The sequence below is a fragment of the Pongo abelii genome, chromosome X, assembly GCF_028885655.2.
Source record: "Pongo abelii isolate AG06213 chromosome X, NHGRI_mPonAbe1-v2.0_pri, whole genome shotgun sequence".
Taxonomy (NCBI): Eukaryota; Metazoa; Chordata; class Mammalia; order Primates; family Hominidae; genus Pongo; species Pongo abelii.
Window position 1 is genome coordinate 57457642 of NC_072008.2, and position 15880 is coordinate 57473521.

A 15880-nucleotide genomic window follows, 5' to 3' on the forward strand; every position below is an offset into this window, starting at 1 on the left:
AAACTCAACCCCTCCACTATACAGCAGAAGGACTTAGTTATACGAAGTTATATCTCCGAGACCAACTTCTCCATGGCATCTGCCTTACCTGGAAACAAAGAGCTGCTCAGACTCCGATCACAGCTCTCCATAAGTTGGGGCTGGGCAAAATTAGTGGGAAGGTACCTGTGAGGAGTCCACAGACACCAGTCTAGTGGGGGCCTAGCCAGAATTGGGGCTTCTTGGGGAAGTAGGCCACCTTTTGTGGAGCACTGGATGGAGTCACCTGTAGTTTCAGGTAGCTGCCGAAAGAAGCATGGTTAGTCAAGTACTCCCCATGCGCTGAAGAAAAACATTAGGCTCAATTATCTGATGCCCCTCCTCTCTAGGAAGACAAGAAACATTCCAACAGAAGGAACACGTGTGATAGGACTGCTGTAACTGAGTTCAGTAAGGTTTAGTTTTTCTGGATCAAATTCTTTCCAAATGCAAGATGGAACATCTCTTAAGTTCTGAGAGCCCCACTAATCCATGATCTACAAGTGTTGTTTATCCAGCACAGGGCAAATGTGAGGAGGCAGCCCACAGCCCAGCACTTGTGGAGAACCATGTTAGTGTGTTAGGCAGGTGCATCATGAACTCCAGGGAAGAAGGAAAGCCTTATAGGTGTAAACTTGGTTGCTGCCTAACTCTGTGGAGTCATCCTTGTCCAAATGTCTTTCCAGGGAACTTCTCATGCAAATGGCTTCCTTGACAGTTGCCACTTCCTTTGTGCATAGAACTAAGGGAACAATGTGCATACTGCCAGAAATCCAATCTCTGGGTCTTCCCACCTCTAATGGGTCCCACTGTCCACACCTCTTCTTCTGTATTCTCACTCCCTTTGTCAGTCTTTCTTCTTTGAATTCCTTCTTCCTTAGTATTCTTCCCCTTATACCACCCTGACTCCTGCCTCTCATAGATCCTCCATTTGTGTATCCTTTAGTCTCTCCCCAGAGTCCTTTCAACTTGATCTTTCACCCCTTACTCAGGACCTCTTCTAAGCTTCTTTGAGTAAGCTTCCTACTCTATTCCATTTATCCTGTCTATTTTCCTCTAAGCCCCAAGATCTCACTGTTCCTCTGTTATTCTTCACTCCCTTCCCAGTTGGATGTTTCCTCCACATAGGTCATCTCCTCCCTCAGGTAACCTCTAACTTTTGGCCCTTCACCACCTCTTCCTAAGAAGTCACCTCGTCCTCTCCTTCTCCCCACAGCCAATCTTGACTTACTTTCCTTCTCCCCTCCACACCAGACCAGCTAAGTCTCTTGCAATTTTAGATGGCTTATTGTGATTCTAGCTGAACTTTGTTCACAATCGGAATTGACAGCTGTTCCTTCCTTTCATGCCCCATCCACCAAACACACCCAATCTTTTCAACAAGACAAAGTGCTTATACATGTCATATAAATTTGTATTTTTCAGCATAAAACAACAGTTATGCAGGCAAAGATTGTGATATCAGGACCCGTGAGCTTTCAACACCCTGAAAAGTTGTACTTTTTTTGTGTGCCTGCGTATTACACATTTGTCTCCACAAATGTAGCAAATTTTACCCTAACAAGATGTTTTCACCAAATCGTAGACATAGATATGGAAGTCATCATCAAACTTGATGAAATCCACAGGTTTGGCTTTAACTTGGTGGATGATCTTGCCTGTCCTTTTGGAGCCATCTTCTTTGGTATATTCCACATGTTTATCTATCAGGCTATCTATAAATCCTTCTGGCTCCCTCTTCACTGGATGAGACACACTTGATTCTGGCATGATGCGGAGGTCACCTGCCTTATAATCATCGAGTAGCTAGTACATGTGCAAGACAGGATCTTTCTCATAAGTAATATAAAACCAGGCTTTCATGATAGGTGCTTGGGCTAGGACCATCCCCCTCCATTTATCCATAGAACCATGCTCTCCCTCAAACATGTGTTTCACTGCTTTGCCAATTATGGTATTTGCAAGGCAGAAATCTCTGACTTGTGAGAATGGCACCTTATGAGGAAGGATTTTAAGCTTTAAAATTCTTTCATCTCTGTGAAGTTCTAGTCCATAAACACAGTCAATTCCATAATATTTTACCAGATAAAGAAAAGGATACATAGGCACCTGATCCAGAATGGTTCCTTTCCACTGGGTGATGGGCTCATCTCCCTTCTATCCATGTGAAATTCTGCAGCCTACCATGTGTCTGCAGGAATGAGAGGAAGACCTTCCTCTTGACTTCTTTGGCGATGTCTTTTTCTTCCTCATGTTTGTAGTTCCAGTGTGGTGACCTATGGCTTCCCTGGTTGGCAGCTTTGCAGCTGCCTTTTTGTGAAGGAGGGTCTTCATATTTGGAGGAGAAGGAGAGAGGCCAGGGAAAAACATTAAATGTGTGAGTTTTTTCTTCTATCATGAAGTCCCTGTGCACCAGGTACATTGACACCCATGTTATTCATGTGTGTCCAGTAGCAATGTTAGGTATGAAGACACTCTTGGATGCCTGCCTGCAATGTCTTCCTTCCAGGCTTGTTTAGCTGCACAAGAGAGCTAGAGAACAGGTAGGTGTGGTGGTCCTGGTAGTTGAGAGCACAGCAAAAGGAAGTGGGCTACTTTGCATATTCCCTGACCCTCTGTCGCCATCCTGTCACCTCTCCCAACATTCTCCATTTTTTAGCTCCCACCTCATTTTTCCATTTCTGTACATGCAGTCTCCATGTCCCCTCCCCATGGCTCTGTGGTATTCATCCCTCGTACATTCCCATCTCTCAGCCTCCCGCCTGGTGCTCACCTCTCTTTCCTGTCTCTTCCTGGTAAACTCCACTTTCCTTCTGGGCTCCAACCACAAACCTATTTCCCTTTCTGGCCACCTTTGTATACCATCCTGGTGCTCTTCAGGTCCTCATGCCCCCAGCCCTCAAATCACCCTTCTCAGTCTCCTGCATTTCTCACGCCAGCACCCACCCCAATTTTCACGCCTGGCTCCCACCAACCCCCATCCTCCGGTTCCGCAGCCCAGGGCCCACCTCCCGCACCGCCCACCTACCGCACCGCCAGAGATCACTGACCTTCAGCGCCCAAATCAGACCCCTCACTGTTGCCTCTGCTAGGAGCTTGTGGCGAAGGAGGATCAGCAGGCAACTAACAGAGCGAACGCTTGCAAAAGCTAGGAGGGTAGGATCTGTAGGCGTGGAACACGTCTAGAAGGGTTGTGGGGCAGGCGAAAGGGAAGGCAGCAGCATCCCCAGCACTAGGCTTGTTACCCCTCTGCCTTCCTGTTGGTGGCGGCCCTTCTGCTACACTGGACTTCCAGGAGCCGTTGCTGCTGCTGCAATCTCCTCGCTCTTTTCCTAGCTTCCTGGTAGGACGGAGGCCTCTGCTTCCTGCCAAACGCCGCGCAGCGCCCGCACCCCAGTGAATCCTGCACCACCGCCTTGGGCCCTAGAGATGCTCCTGGGCTCCTGCCCCCCACGCCCAACCGCGCCTTCTCCCAAATCCACAGGTACCCGGCCCAAAGCCCCCTCTCCCTCTCCTAGGTTCAACGCCTTCATTTTATGTCCCCCGACCCGCCGTCCCAGACTCCTCACCCCTACCTCCACCTTCAACCCCTCAGCGGCCCTGCCTCATCTGCTTTCCATCTTTCGAGATTTCCTTTTCCCAGTGCCCTTACGGAGTTATTCTTTATATACAAAAATCTGCCTTTCTTGTCATTGGAGAGGATTTTTGGTAGGACAAGAGAAATGCGCTAGTGCTTAGTGCTCAGTCTGCCATTTGACCTAATCTTTGTAATTTTTCCTGACTGGTAATTCCTGAACTTTACTTCTTGAGGAGATTTTTTGTTTCTTTTTCTTCTTTTTTTCGTTTCCTTGATTGCAGAAGAATTGCATGCACAATGTGGACACTGTGTAAAATTCAGAAAATAGACTTGAAGAAGAAAATAATCAACTGCAAGCCCCGTTTCCATTCCCCTGGGCTCCAAGCAAAATAATAGCACTTATTACCTCTCCTTTGCCTTTTTTCTAAGCTCTTAAAAAGCTTGCATTATTTTTGCAAATTTAGTTGTTAAAAATTCTTTGTAAAACCATTTTTAGATGATATTTTGAAAATTACAGAGTGTAGTAGGTAGCAATATTAGAAGTACCAAATACTCTTCATTTCGAATTAACATTACTCATTTGTATTTGGGCTTTTAAAAGTAGAAATAAAATATTAACAATAAAATGTAATTCTCTTATCCTCTAGCACTGATCCTGTTCCCTCCCACCTCTCTAATGCTAACCCCATCATTCTTTTTTTTGTATCCTACAAATCTTTGTATTTCTATAAATACCAATAATAATTTATAGGAGTTCACAGATTTTTAGGGTACAAAAAATGAATGATATTTATAGTTACAAGTGGAAACTATGTACTTTATATCTCATATGTATTTTTAAATGTACATTATGAAGAATAATTCCTTCATACTGTGAGAAAAAAAGATTACTTCTCTTCCATGGCCCGCACCTGAGATTTCTGGGAGGTGGCTCTGGGTCTTTATGATTTAGAATTTCTTTTTCTAACTAGATAAATACACTCTTAAAGATATTCAATAAAATGTTTTGTTTTTATTTTAATAGTTACATTGTCAGCAAGCCTGAAATAGAACTCTAGATTTGTCATAATCTTACTTGCCTGAACTTTATTTTCAACATAAATTTTATTACATTTTAATTTTCTGCAGCTTGCCTTTTTTATTCAATGTTTTATTTTTAAAATTTTCTTTATATTTTATCTCCAACAACACTCCTTGTCACCTTTTCAATCTGCTGCCAAAAATAGTCTATTTCAGAGTACACATGTGACACTTTTGGCATCCATGGAACAATATATTTAAACATCCATTTTGTTGTTGATTACTATTTTGGTTTATTACAATATTTCATTTTCACAAACAGTGCTGCAACGAATGTCTCTGTGTACTTGTACTGGAGTTTCTGTAAGTACATCCTAGAAGAAGAAATAATTTCTTGTAAGTACAAGCACTTCAAATTTCTTAAATGCTGCCAAATTGCTGTGTTAATTGGCTGTACCACTCCATTTTTTTCTACTTCCCTTGCAACAGAAATTCTCCAAATAGTTGCCTATTACATTATCTTCAATTACATTCATCACATTGTTTCAAAAACCTACTCCAGTCTGATTTCCCTGCCTGCTCCCCCCAAACTCCCTGAAAATTGCTACTGTTCAGGTTATCAATGATCTCCAATGATCATTCAATAAGATCATCAGTGATCTTCAGTGATCATTTATTAATCTCCATCTTTATATATCATCAGCCCTTGATCGTTCTTTTTCCATGAAAAACTCTCTAGGTTTTCATGGTAACTCACTGGTCACTTTTTAGTCTTTTTTTTTTATTTGTTCCTCTTTATCTCTTCAATCTCTTAATGCCCCAAGGCTCGGTCTGTAGACTGCTTTTCTATCTACACTGTCTCCCTTGGCCACTTCATATAGGCTTATAGCTTTAAATGTCATTTGTAAGTTGAAAGGTCTCAAACGTATGTCTAGCCTGACCTCACTTTTTACTCCAGGCTTGTAAATCCAGCTACCTACTTGACATCTTCCATGCGGATATCTAACAGACTCAATATATTCAAATTGAGATGTTGATATTGCCCCTAAGACTTGTTCCACTGCACACCTACCTCCTCATCTCAGTAAATGGCAACTTCATCTTTCTGTTTGCTAAGGCTATAAATGTGATATCATTCTTTCTCACCATTCATATCTAATTTGTCACTAAATTATGTTGGCTCTACCTTCAAAATGTATCTAAAGTCTGGCCATTTTTCATAACTTCTACTGCTACCACCCTGATTTGAACTATCTTTATTCCACAGCTCGTTTATTGCAATGCCTCTTTACTAGACTGCTTTTGCTCTTGTTCCTTTATTGTCTGTACTTAAATACCACTCAAAAACTACAGTGGCTTCCCATTTCACTCAGAGGGAAATAAAATACTCAAGAGTAGCCTACAAGATAGTGTATGATCAACCCCACCTGACTTTACTCTCTTACCTTTTAAAATTCCATCTTCTATTACTCTCACTCATAACATTGAACCATATAAAATTTCTGTATTCATAGGTCAAAAATGGTCAAATATCAGCAATTCTAAGTGTTTGGTTCATCCTAACAGCTGACTGTGCTTCTTCTACACTGACATCATTACTGTTCCTTGAGCAAGCGAAATGTCTCTCACCTCAGAGCCTTTGGACCTGTATTACTTCTATATTAAAATTTATTTTTTCACCATCTGCAGGTCTCTGCTCCTTATCGTCACGAATTGGGCTATCTTAAGGACCTTAACATTCTGATCATCTTTATCTTGCTCAACTCTTCCCCATACTATTTGTATTAGTCAGTGTATAATTACTTCTGTTACAAACACCATACACATCTTAGTGGCTTGACATACAAAAAAATTATTTCTCACACACGAAACAGTTAAATGTAGGTGTTCCTGGTCATTAGGCAGCTTTTCTATAATTGATAATTCAGGAAAGACAGTATCTGTCTTCCATGTAGTCAAAGATTGACAATTTTCTGTAACTTCATAGTCCTCTGCCAGATCCTGTCTATCCAGCTGGCCAAAAATTGAAGACAGCAAGAGTGAGAGAGAGAAAGAGAGACAGAGAGGAAGTTTTCTAGAGCAGCGATGTCCAATAGAAACATTAAGATGAGTAATATATATATAATTTAAAATGTATCAATTGTCACATTTTAAAAAGGCAAAAAGAAACAGGTAATATTAATTTTAATAATATATTGTATTTAACTCAATATGCCCAAACTACTATAATTTAAACATTCAATCAATATCAGATTATTAATGATGTATTTAAAGTTATTTTTAAATACAAGATCTTCAAAATCTAGTATGTGTTTTACACTTATAGCACATCTCAATTTATAACAACCATCTTTTAAGTGATCAATAGCCATATGTATCTAGTGACTACTATATTGGGCAGTATAGCTCTAGTCATTTTATGAGATAGGCCTATACATGACACCTGTCATTTCTGCCAAAATTCCATCTGGCCAAAAATAAGACACAAAAGTCCCAACCCAATGACAGGGGATCTAAGAAATTCAATTTAGCTAAACGCTCAAGGAAAGGAGGAGAAAAATAAATACTAGTAAGTATAATAGTCTTTGCCAAATTTTTAGTAATTTTAGTAAATATTGGATCCTTTACAGTTCTTTGGGTAGTTTTCCTTTCTTTACCTTCCACTTACTTGTTCAAACATCCGTTAATATCAGTATGTACTCATGGATGTTTACTTAATTCTCTTGGTTTTAATCTGATAACTTATATTTATTTTATTTCTCAATTGTCCCCATTGTTGATCATTGGGATCATGTTCAGGTTGGTTCCTGTGTCCTTTTTTTTTTTTTTTTTTTTTTTTTGAGATGAAGTCTTGCTCTGTCACCCAGACTGGAGTGCAGTGGCACGATCTTGGCTCACTGCAACCTCTGCCTCCTGGGTTGAAGCCATTCTCCTGCCTCAGCCTCCCCAGTAGTTGAGATTACAGGTGCACACCACACTACCCAGCTAATTTTTGTATTTTTAGTAAAGACGGGGTTTCACTATATTTGCCAGGCTGGTCTTGAACTCCTGACCTCGTGATCTGCCCGGCTTGGCCTCCCAAAATGCTGGGATTACAGGCATGAGCCACCACACCTGGCCGGTTCCTGTGTCCTTTTGACCGCAGTGTTCATCCTATTATTATTCATTTGCTTATTTTTCACTTCTTTCTCCAGCAGTGAGAAACCTGGGTCTATAATGGGAACAACATATTTACTTGTTAAAACCTTGGATATGTAATTTGGTTTCAGACTTGCTAACTCATACCAGTGTGAGAAACAAATTAACCAACTTGAATAGTGTTAGTGTATAGTTCTTTCTGTCTCTAGCCTCACAGTATTCAGATACTTGTTTCTAAATTCATTTAGTTACAAAGTTACTTTTCTTCCTCATCCCTTTCAGTGTGCTTATAGCATTCATTTGTAATATAGTTAGATTCCTATGTCTGTATCTTTGGTCTCCTGATACTCTGAATGATTTATTTTTTTAGTTTGCATATGGCATAATTTACTCTTTTTGGTGTACAATTCTATGGATTTGACAAATGCATGAAGTCGTATGTCCACAAATAGTACCATACAGAACAGTTACATCACTCTGAAAATTCCTTTGTATTGCTCCTTTGTAATCAACACCTCCTCCTATCCCCAACCACTGGCAACCATTCATCTGTTTTCTTTCCGTATAGTTTTACTTTTTTCCAGAATTTCATTGTAAATGGACCATACATTATGTACTACTAGGGGTCTGGCTTCTTTCACTTAGCAAAATATATTTAAGATTCATTCGTGATGTCATGTGAACCAATAATTTATTTCTGTTTATTTCTGAGTAGAATCCCAGTTTGTTTGTTTGTTTGTTTGTTTTTTGAGACATAGTCTCACTATGTCACCAGGCTAGAGTGCAGTGGTGTGATATCAGCTCACTGCAACCTCCACCTTCCGGATTCAAGTGATTCTCCTGCCTCGGCCTCCCGAGTAGCTGGGACTACAGGTGCACACCACTATGTCCAGCTAATTTTTGTATTTTTAGTAGAGAGGGCATTTCACCATGTTGGCCAGGATTGTCTCCATCTCTTGACCTCGTGATCCACCCGCCTTGGCTTCCCAAAGTGCTGGGATTACAGGCATGAATCACTGTGCCCGGCCTCCAGTTTGTTTTTTTATTTACATGTTGGTGGATATTTGAGTTGTTTTTAGTTAGTGACAGTTAGGAATAAAATTGACATTTGATTGCAAGGTTTTTTGTGAACATGTTTTCAATTTACTTGGGTAAATACATATGAGTGGGATTGGTGGGTTCTATGGTGAGTATATATTTATATTTATAAGAAACTGACAAACTGTTTTTCAAAATTGCTTTATCATTTTACATTTCTACCAGCAATACCTGAAAGTTCTATTTGCTCTTCATTCTCAACAGTATTTGGAATATTGAGAATTTCTTTTTTTCTTTTCTTTTTTTTTCTTGAGATGGAGTTTCACTCTTGTTGCCCAGGCTGGAGTGCAATGGCACGATCTTGGCTCACTGCAACCTCTGACTCCTGGGTTCAAGCAGTTCTCCTGTCTCAGCCTCCTGAGTAGCTGGGATTACAGGCATGCGCCACCAAGCCCAGCTAATTTTGTATTTTTAGTACAGATGGGGTTCCTTCATGTTGGTCAGGCTGGTCTTGAACTCCCGACCTCAGGTGATATGCTAGCCTTGGCCTCCCAAAGTGTTGGGATTACAGTCATGAGCCCGTCCGAGAATTTCTTATTTTAGCCATGCTTACAGGTTTACAGTAGTATCTCATGTTGGTCTTAATTTACATTTCTCTAATGATTAATGATGTTGAGGATCCCTTTATAAACTTATTTCTCATCTGTATATTTTCTTTGGTAAAACATCTCTTTCAAATATTTGTCTTTAAAAAAACTGGATTTGTGTTTCTTATTGTTGAGTTTTGAGTTTTATGTATGTGATTTGCAAATATTTTCTCTCTGTGACCTGTCCTTTCAGTTTCTTAACAGTGTTTTTCACAGAGCAAGTGTTAAATTGTGATGAAGTGCAATTAAAGGTTTTTAATAGATTGTATTTTGGGGCTTCAATTTTTTTTATTTCAATAGTTTGGGGTGGGTACAGGTGTTTCTTGGTTACATAGATAAGTTCTCCGGTGGTGATTGTTGAGATTTTAGTGTACCCATCACCCAAGCAGTGTACACTGTACCCAATATGTAGTCTTTTATCCCTCATCCTTCTTCCAACTTCCCCCTACTGAGTCCTCAAATTACATTTTATCACTTTTATGCCTTTATGTCCTCATAGCTTTTATGCCTTTGCGTCCTCATAGCTCCCACTTATAAGTGAGTACATACAATATTTGGTTTTCTCTTCTTGAGTTACTTGAGAATAATGGCCTCCAGCTCCATCCAAGTTGTGGCAAAAGACATTATTTTGTTCTTTTTATGGCTGAATAGTATTCTATGGTGTACATGTAGCACATTTTCTTTATCCACTGATTGGTTGATGGGCACTTACATTGGTTCCATATTTTTGCAATTGTGAATTGTGCTGCTATAAACATGCATATGTGTGTGTCTTTTTCACATAATGATTTCCTTTTCATTTGGGTAAATATCCAGCAGTGACATTGCTGGATCAAGTTGTAGTTCTACATTAGTTCTTTAATGACTCTCCATACTGTGTTCTATGGTGGTTGTACTAATTTACATTCCCACCAGTAGTGTAAAAGTGTTCCCTTTTCACCACATCCATGACAACATCGATCGTTTTATGACTTTTTAATTATGGCCATTCTTGCAGGAGTAAGAATTTGTGGTTTTAATTTTCATTTCCCTAAAGATTAGTGATATTGAGCATTTTTATCATGTTTGTAAGCTGTTTGAATATCTTCTATTGAGAAACGTCTATTCGTGTCCTATGCTCAACTTTTTATGGGATTTTCAATTTCTAATTTATTTTTATTATTTTTTATTGCTGATTTGAGTTCCTTGTAGATTCTGAATACCAGTCCTTTGCCAGATGCATAGTTTGCAAATATTTTCTACCACTCTGTGGGTTGTCTGTTTACTCTGTTGATTATTTCTTTTGGTGTGCAGAAGCTTCTTAGTTTAATTAGGTCCCATTTATTTATTTTTGTTTTTGCTGCATTTGCTTTTGGGATCTTTGTCATGAATTATTTGCCTAAATCAATGTCCGGAAGAGATTTTTTTTGGATTTTTATGGCTTCAGGTGTCAGATTTAAGTCTTTGATCCATCTTGAGTTGATTTTTGTATGAGGTGAGAGATGGGGAACTGGTTTCATTTTTCTGATTTGCCAGTTCTCCCAGCACCATTTATTGAAGAGGATTTTCTGTCCCCAATTTATATATATATATACATTTGTATTATACCTTAAGTTCTAGGGTACATGTGCACAACATGCAGGTTTGTTACATATGTATACATGTGCCATGTTGGTGTGCTGCACCTATTAACTTGTCACTTACATTAGGTATATCTCCTACTGCTATCGCTCCCCCCTTCCCCCACCCCACAACAGGCCCCGGTGTGTGATGTTCCCCTTCCTGTGTCCATGTGTTCTCATTGTTCAATTCCACCTATGAGTGAGAACATGTGGTGTTTGTGTTTTTGTCCTTTTGATAGTTTGCTGAGAATGATGGTTACCAGCTTCATCCATGTCCCTACAAAGGACATGAACTCATCATTTTTTATGGCTGCATAGTATTCCCTGGTGTATATGTGCCACATTTTCTTAGTCCAGGCTATCATTGTTGGACATTTGGGTTGCTTCCAAGTCTTTGCTATTGTGAGTAGTGCCACAATGAACATATGTGTTCATGTGTCTTTATAGTAGCATGATTTATATTCCTTTGGGTATATACCCACTAATGGGATGGCTGAGTCAAATGGTATTTCTAGTTCTAGATCCCTGAGGAATTGCCACACTATCTTCCACAATGGTTGAACTTGTTTACAGTTCCACCAACAGTGTAAAAGTGTTCCTATTTCTCCACATCCTTTCCAACACCTGTTGTTTCCTGACTTTTTAATGATTGCCATTCCAACTGGTGTGAGATGGTATCTCATTGTGGTTTTGATTTGCATTTCTCTGATGGCCAGTGATGATGAGCATTTTTTCATGTATCTGTTGGCTGCATAAATGTCTTCTTTTGAGAAGTGTCTGTTCATATCCTTTGCCCACTTGTTGATAGGGTTGTTTGTTTTTTTCTTGTAAATTTGTTTGATTTCTTTGTAGATTCTGGATATTAGCCCTTTGTCAGATGAGTAGGTTGCAAAAATTGTCTCCCATTCTGTAGGTTGCCTGTTCACTCTGATGGTAGTTTCTTTTGCTGTGCAGAAACGACCCCATCAAAAAGTAGGCGAAGGATATGAACACACACTTCTCAAAAGAAGACATTTATGCAGCCAACAGACACATGAAAAAATGCTCATCATCACTGGCCATCAGAGAAATGCAAATCAAAACCACAATGAGATACCATCTCACACCAGTTAGAATGGCAATCATTAAAAAGTCAGGAAACAACAGGTGCTGGAGAGGATGTGGAGAAACAGGAACACTTTTACACTGTTGGTGGGACTGTAAACTAGTTCAACCACTGTGGAAGTCAGTGTGGCGATTCCTCAGGGATCTAGAACTAGAAATACCATTTGACTCAGCCATCCCATTACTGGGTATATACCCAAAGGATTATAAATCATGCTGCTATAAAGACACATGTGCATGTATGTTTATTGCGGCACTATTCACAATAGCAAAGACTTGGAACCAACCCAAATGTCCAACAATGATAGACTGGATTAAGAAAATGTGGCACATATACACCATGGAATACTATGCAGCCATAAAAACTGATGAGTTCATGTCCTTTGTAGGGACATGGATGAAGCTTGAAACCACTGTTCTCAGCAAACTACTGCAAAGACAAAAAACCAAATACCACATGTTCTCACTCATAGGTGGGAATTGAATACTGAGAACACATGGACACAGGAAGGGGAACATCACACACTGGGGCCTGTTGTGGGGTGGGAAAGGTGGGAGGGATAGCATTAGGAGATATACTGAATGTAAATGATGAGTCAATGGGTGCAGCACACGAGCATGTCACATGTACACATATGTAACTAACCTGCACGTTGTGCACGTGTACCCTAGAACTTAAAGTATAATAAAAAAGTATACAAAAAAAAGATAGTTTTTTACAAAAGTATTTCTGGTGGTTTTTTGGCTAAGGTGTTCTTTAAGATTGTTCCTTATAAAAGAAATTTAGCAAAATTTTATTTTTTAAAGAATAGACATTGTACTTTAATCTATTAATAGGACTTCAACTTGATTGATATATTAATTGGCAAAAAGAAATATGTTGACAGTCTCTGAACATAAAGTATCTTTTAACAAAAATAAAACACTTTTGATAAAATTCAACATTCTCTTTTCTTAAAAACCCTAAAAAAAACTTGTCATCAAAAGAAAATACCACAACACAATAAAAGCCATCTACGACAAACCCACAGCCAACATCATAGTAGATGGCAAAAGCTGAAAGCATTTCACTTGATAACTGAAACACGATAAAGACACCCACCTTCACCACTGCAGTTCGGCATATTTCTGGAAGTCCTAGCCAGAGCAATTAGGCAAGAGAAATAAATAAAATGCATCCAAACAGTAACACTGAGAGTCAAACTCTCTCTCTTAGGAGATGATTTGATGCTATATCTAGAAAACTTTATAGTCTATTTCCAACAGCCTCTAGATATGATAAACAACTTCAATACTAGACAAACTTTCAGCATAAAAAATTAATGTACAAAAATCTGTAGCATTCCTATACACCAACAATGTCCTAGCTGAGAGCTAAATCAAGAATGCAGTCCCATTTATAATGGCCAAAATAATAAAATACCTAGAAATACAGCTAACCATGGAGGTAAAAGATTTCTACAATGAGAATCATGAAACTCCAGAAGTAAATCTGGGATGATACAAATAAATGGAAAACATAGACACCAAGTATCAATATTGATGAGCGGTCATACTGCCCAAGCAATTTAAAGATTTAATGTTATTCCTATGAAGCTACAATGACGTTTATGTAGAATTAGAAAGAAAACTATTCTAAAATTTATATGAAATAAAAAAATAGCCTAAATTGTTAAAGTATTTCTAAGGAAAAGAACAAAGCTGAAGGCATCACACTGTCTGACATGAAACTAAAATTCAAGATTACAGTTACCAAAATAGAATGGTATTGGTACAAAGACAAAAAAAGAAAAAAAAAACAGTCAAACTGGTTAGAGAAATAAAGCTATACACCTACAACCACTTAATCTTCAACAAAATTGACAAAATAAGCAATAGGTTAAGGACCCCCTATTTAACAAATTATGGTAAGATAGGTAACTAGGCATACGCAAAAGATTCAGGATGGATCATTTTCTTTCACCACATACAAAATTCAACTCAAGATGGATTAAAGACGTAAATGTAAAACTTAGAACTATAAAAACTCTAGAAGAAAACCCAGAAAACACTATTCTGTACATTGGCCTCGCTTAAGATTTTATGACAAAGAATTCAAAAACAATTGCAGCAAAACCAAAAATGGACAACTGAGACTTTATTAAACTAAAGAGCTTCTGCACAGTAAAATAAACTATCAACAGAGTAAACAGACAGCCAACAAAATGAGAGAATATTTATGAACTATGTATCTGACAAGGGACTAATATCCAGAATCTATGAGAAACATAAGTCAATAAGCAAAAAACAAACCACCGCATTAAACATGGGCAAAATATATGAACAGACACTTCTTAAAAGAAGACATACACGTGGCCAACAGGTATATGAAAAAGTGCTCAACATCACCAATGGTTAGAGAAATGCAAATCAAACCACAATGAGACACCATCTTAAATGGGTCAGATTGACTACTATTATAAAGTAAAATAAATTACAGATGCTGACAAGGTTGTGGAGAACAATGAATGCTTGGCTGAGCCTGGTGTCTAATGCCTGTAATCCAAGCACTTTGGGAGGCTGAAGTGGGTAAATCATTTGAACCAAGGCATTTGAGACCAGTTTGGGAAAGATGGTGAAATTTCATCTCTACAAAAAATACAAAAATTAGACAGGCATGGTGGCACACACCTGTATTCCAAGCTACTCTGGAGGCAGAGGTGGGAAGATTGCTTGAGCCTGGGAGGCAGAGGTTGCAGTAAGCTGAGATCTTGCCACTGTACTCCAGCCTGGGCAACAGATTGAGACTGTGTCTTAAAAAAATAATGATAAAAGAAAAGAAAACGCTTATACACTGCTGGTGGGAATGTAAATTAGTTCAGCCAGTGTGGAAAGCATTTTGGTAATTTCTCTAACAACTTAAAACCATACTACTATTCTAATCAGTAATCCTATTACTGAGTATACAAATAATTCTACCATATATACAAATCCTATTCCCAGTGTACAAATAATTCTACCATAAAGACATATGCATTTGTATGTTCATCATAGCACTATTCAGAATGAAAACATGGAATCATCCTAGATGCCCACCAAGGACGAACTGGATCAAAAAATGTGGTACACATACATCATAAAATATGATGCAGCCAGACAAAAGAACAAAATTATTTCCTATGTAGCAACGTGAATGCAGCTGGAGGCCATTATCCTAAGCAAATTAATGGAGGAACATAAAACAAAATACTAGTGTTCTCACTTATAACTGGGAGCTAAACATTAAATACACATGGACACAAAGAAGGGAACAATAGACACCGGGGCATTTTAGAGGGTGAAGGGTGGGAGGAGGGTGAGAATTAAAAAAACAATGTATTGGATACTATGCTCACTACTTGGGTGAAGAAATCATTTTTACATCAAACCCCAATGACATGCAATTTACTCATGTAACACACCTACACATGTACCCTCTGGACCTAGAATAAAAGTTGATAAGAGAAGTTTAAGGGCAAGATAGCCAACTAGATGCAGTCAGGTGGACCAGCCCCCTCTGAGAAACCAAGAAAAGTAGTGTGTTCCTAACAGATCTTCGGATGGAAGGCACTGAGGTTGGACAGAGGGAAGTTACAGAAGCTGGCAAGGAGAAAGCTGGGAACCTTGCATGGGGCTACCACCACCAAGACTCATTCCTGGTCCACCAGTGGTTCCAGGGAAATGGGTGAACTTAACTGGTAAAGAGCAACGCACTCTTA

The 15880-nt window shown here is 38.9% G+C and overlaps 1 pseudogene; it reads right to left on the reverse strand.

Moving 5' to 3' along the window:
* Positions 1-1575: 1575 nt before the first annotated feature.
* Positions 1576-2365, reverse strand: LOC100447430 (spindlin-2-like; annotated as a pseudogene).
* Between the last annotated feature and the right edge of the window lie 13515 nt (positions 2366-15880).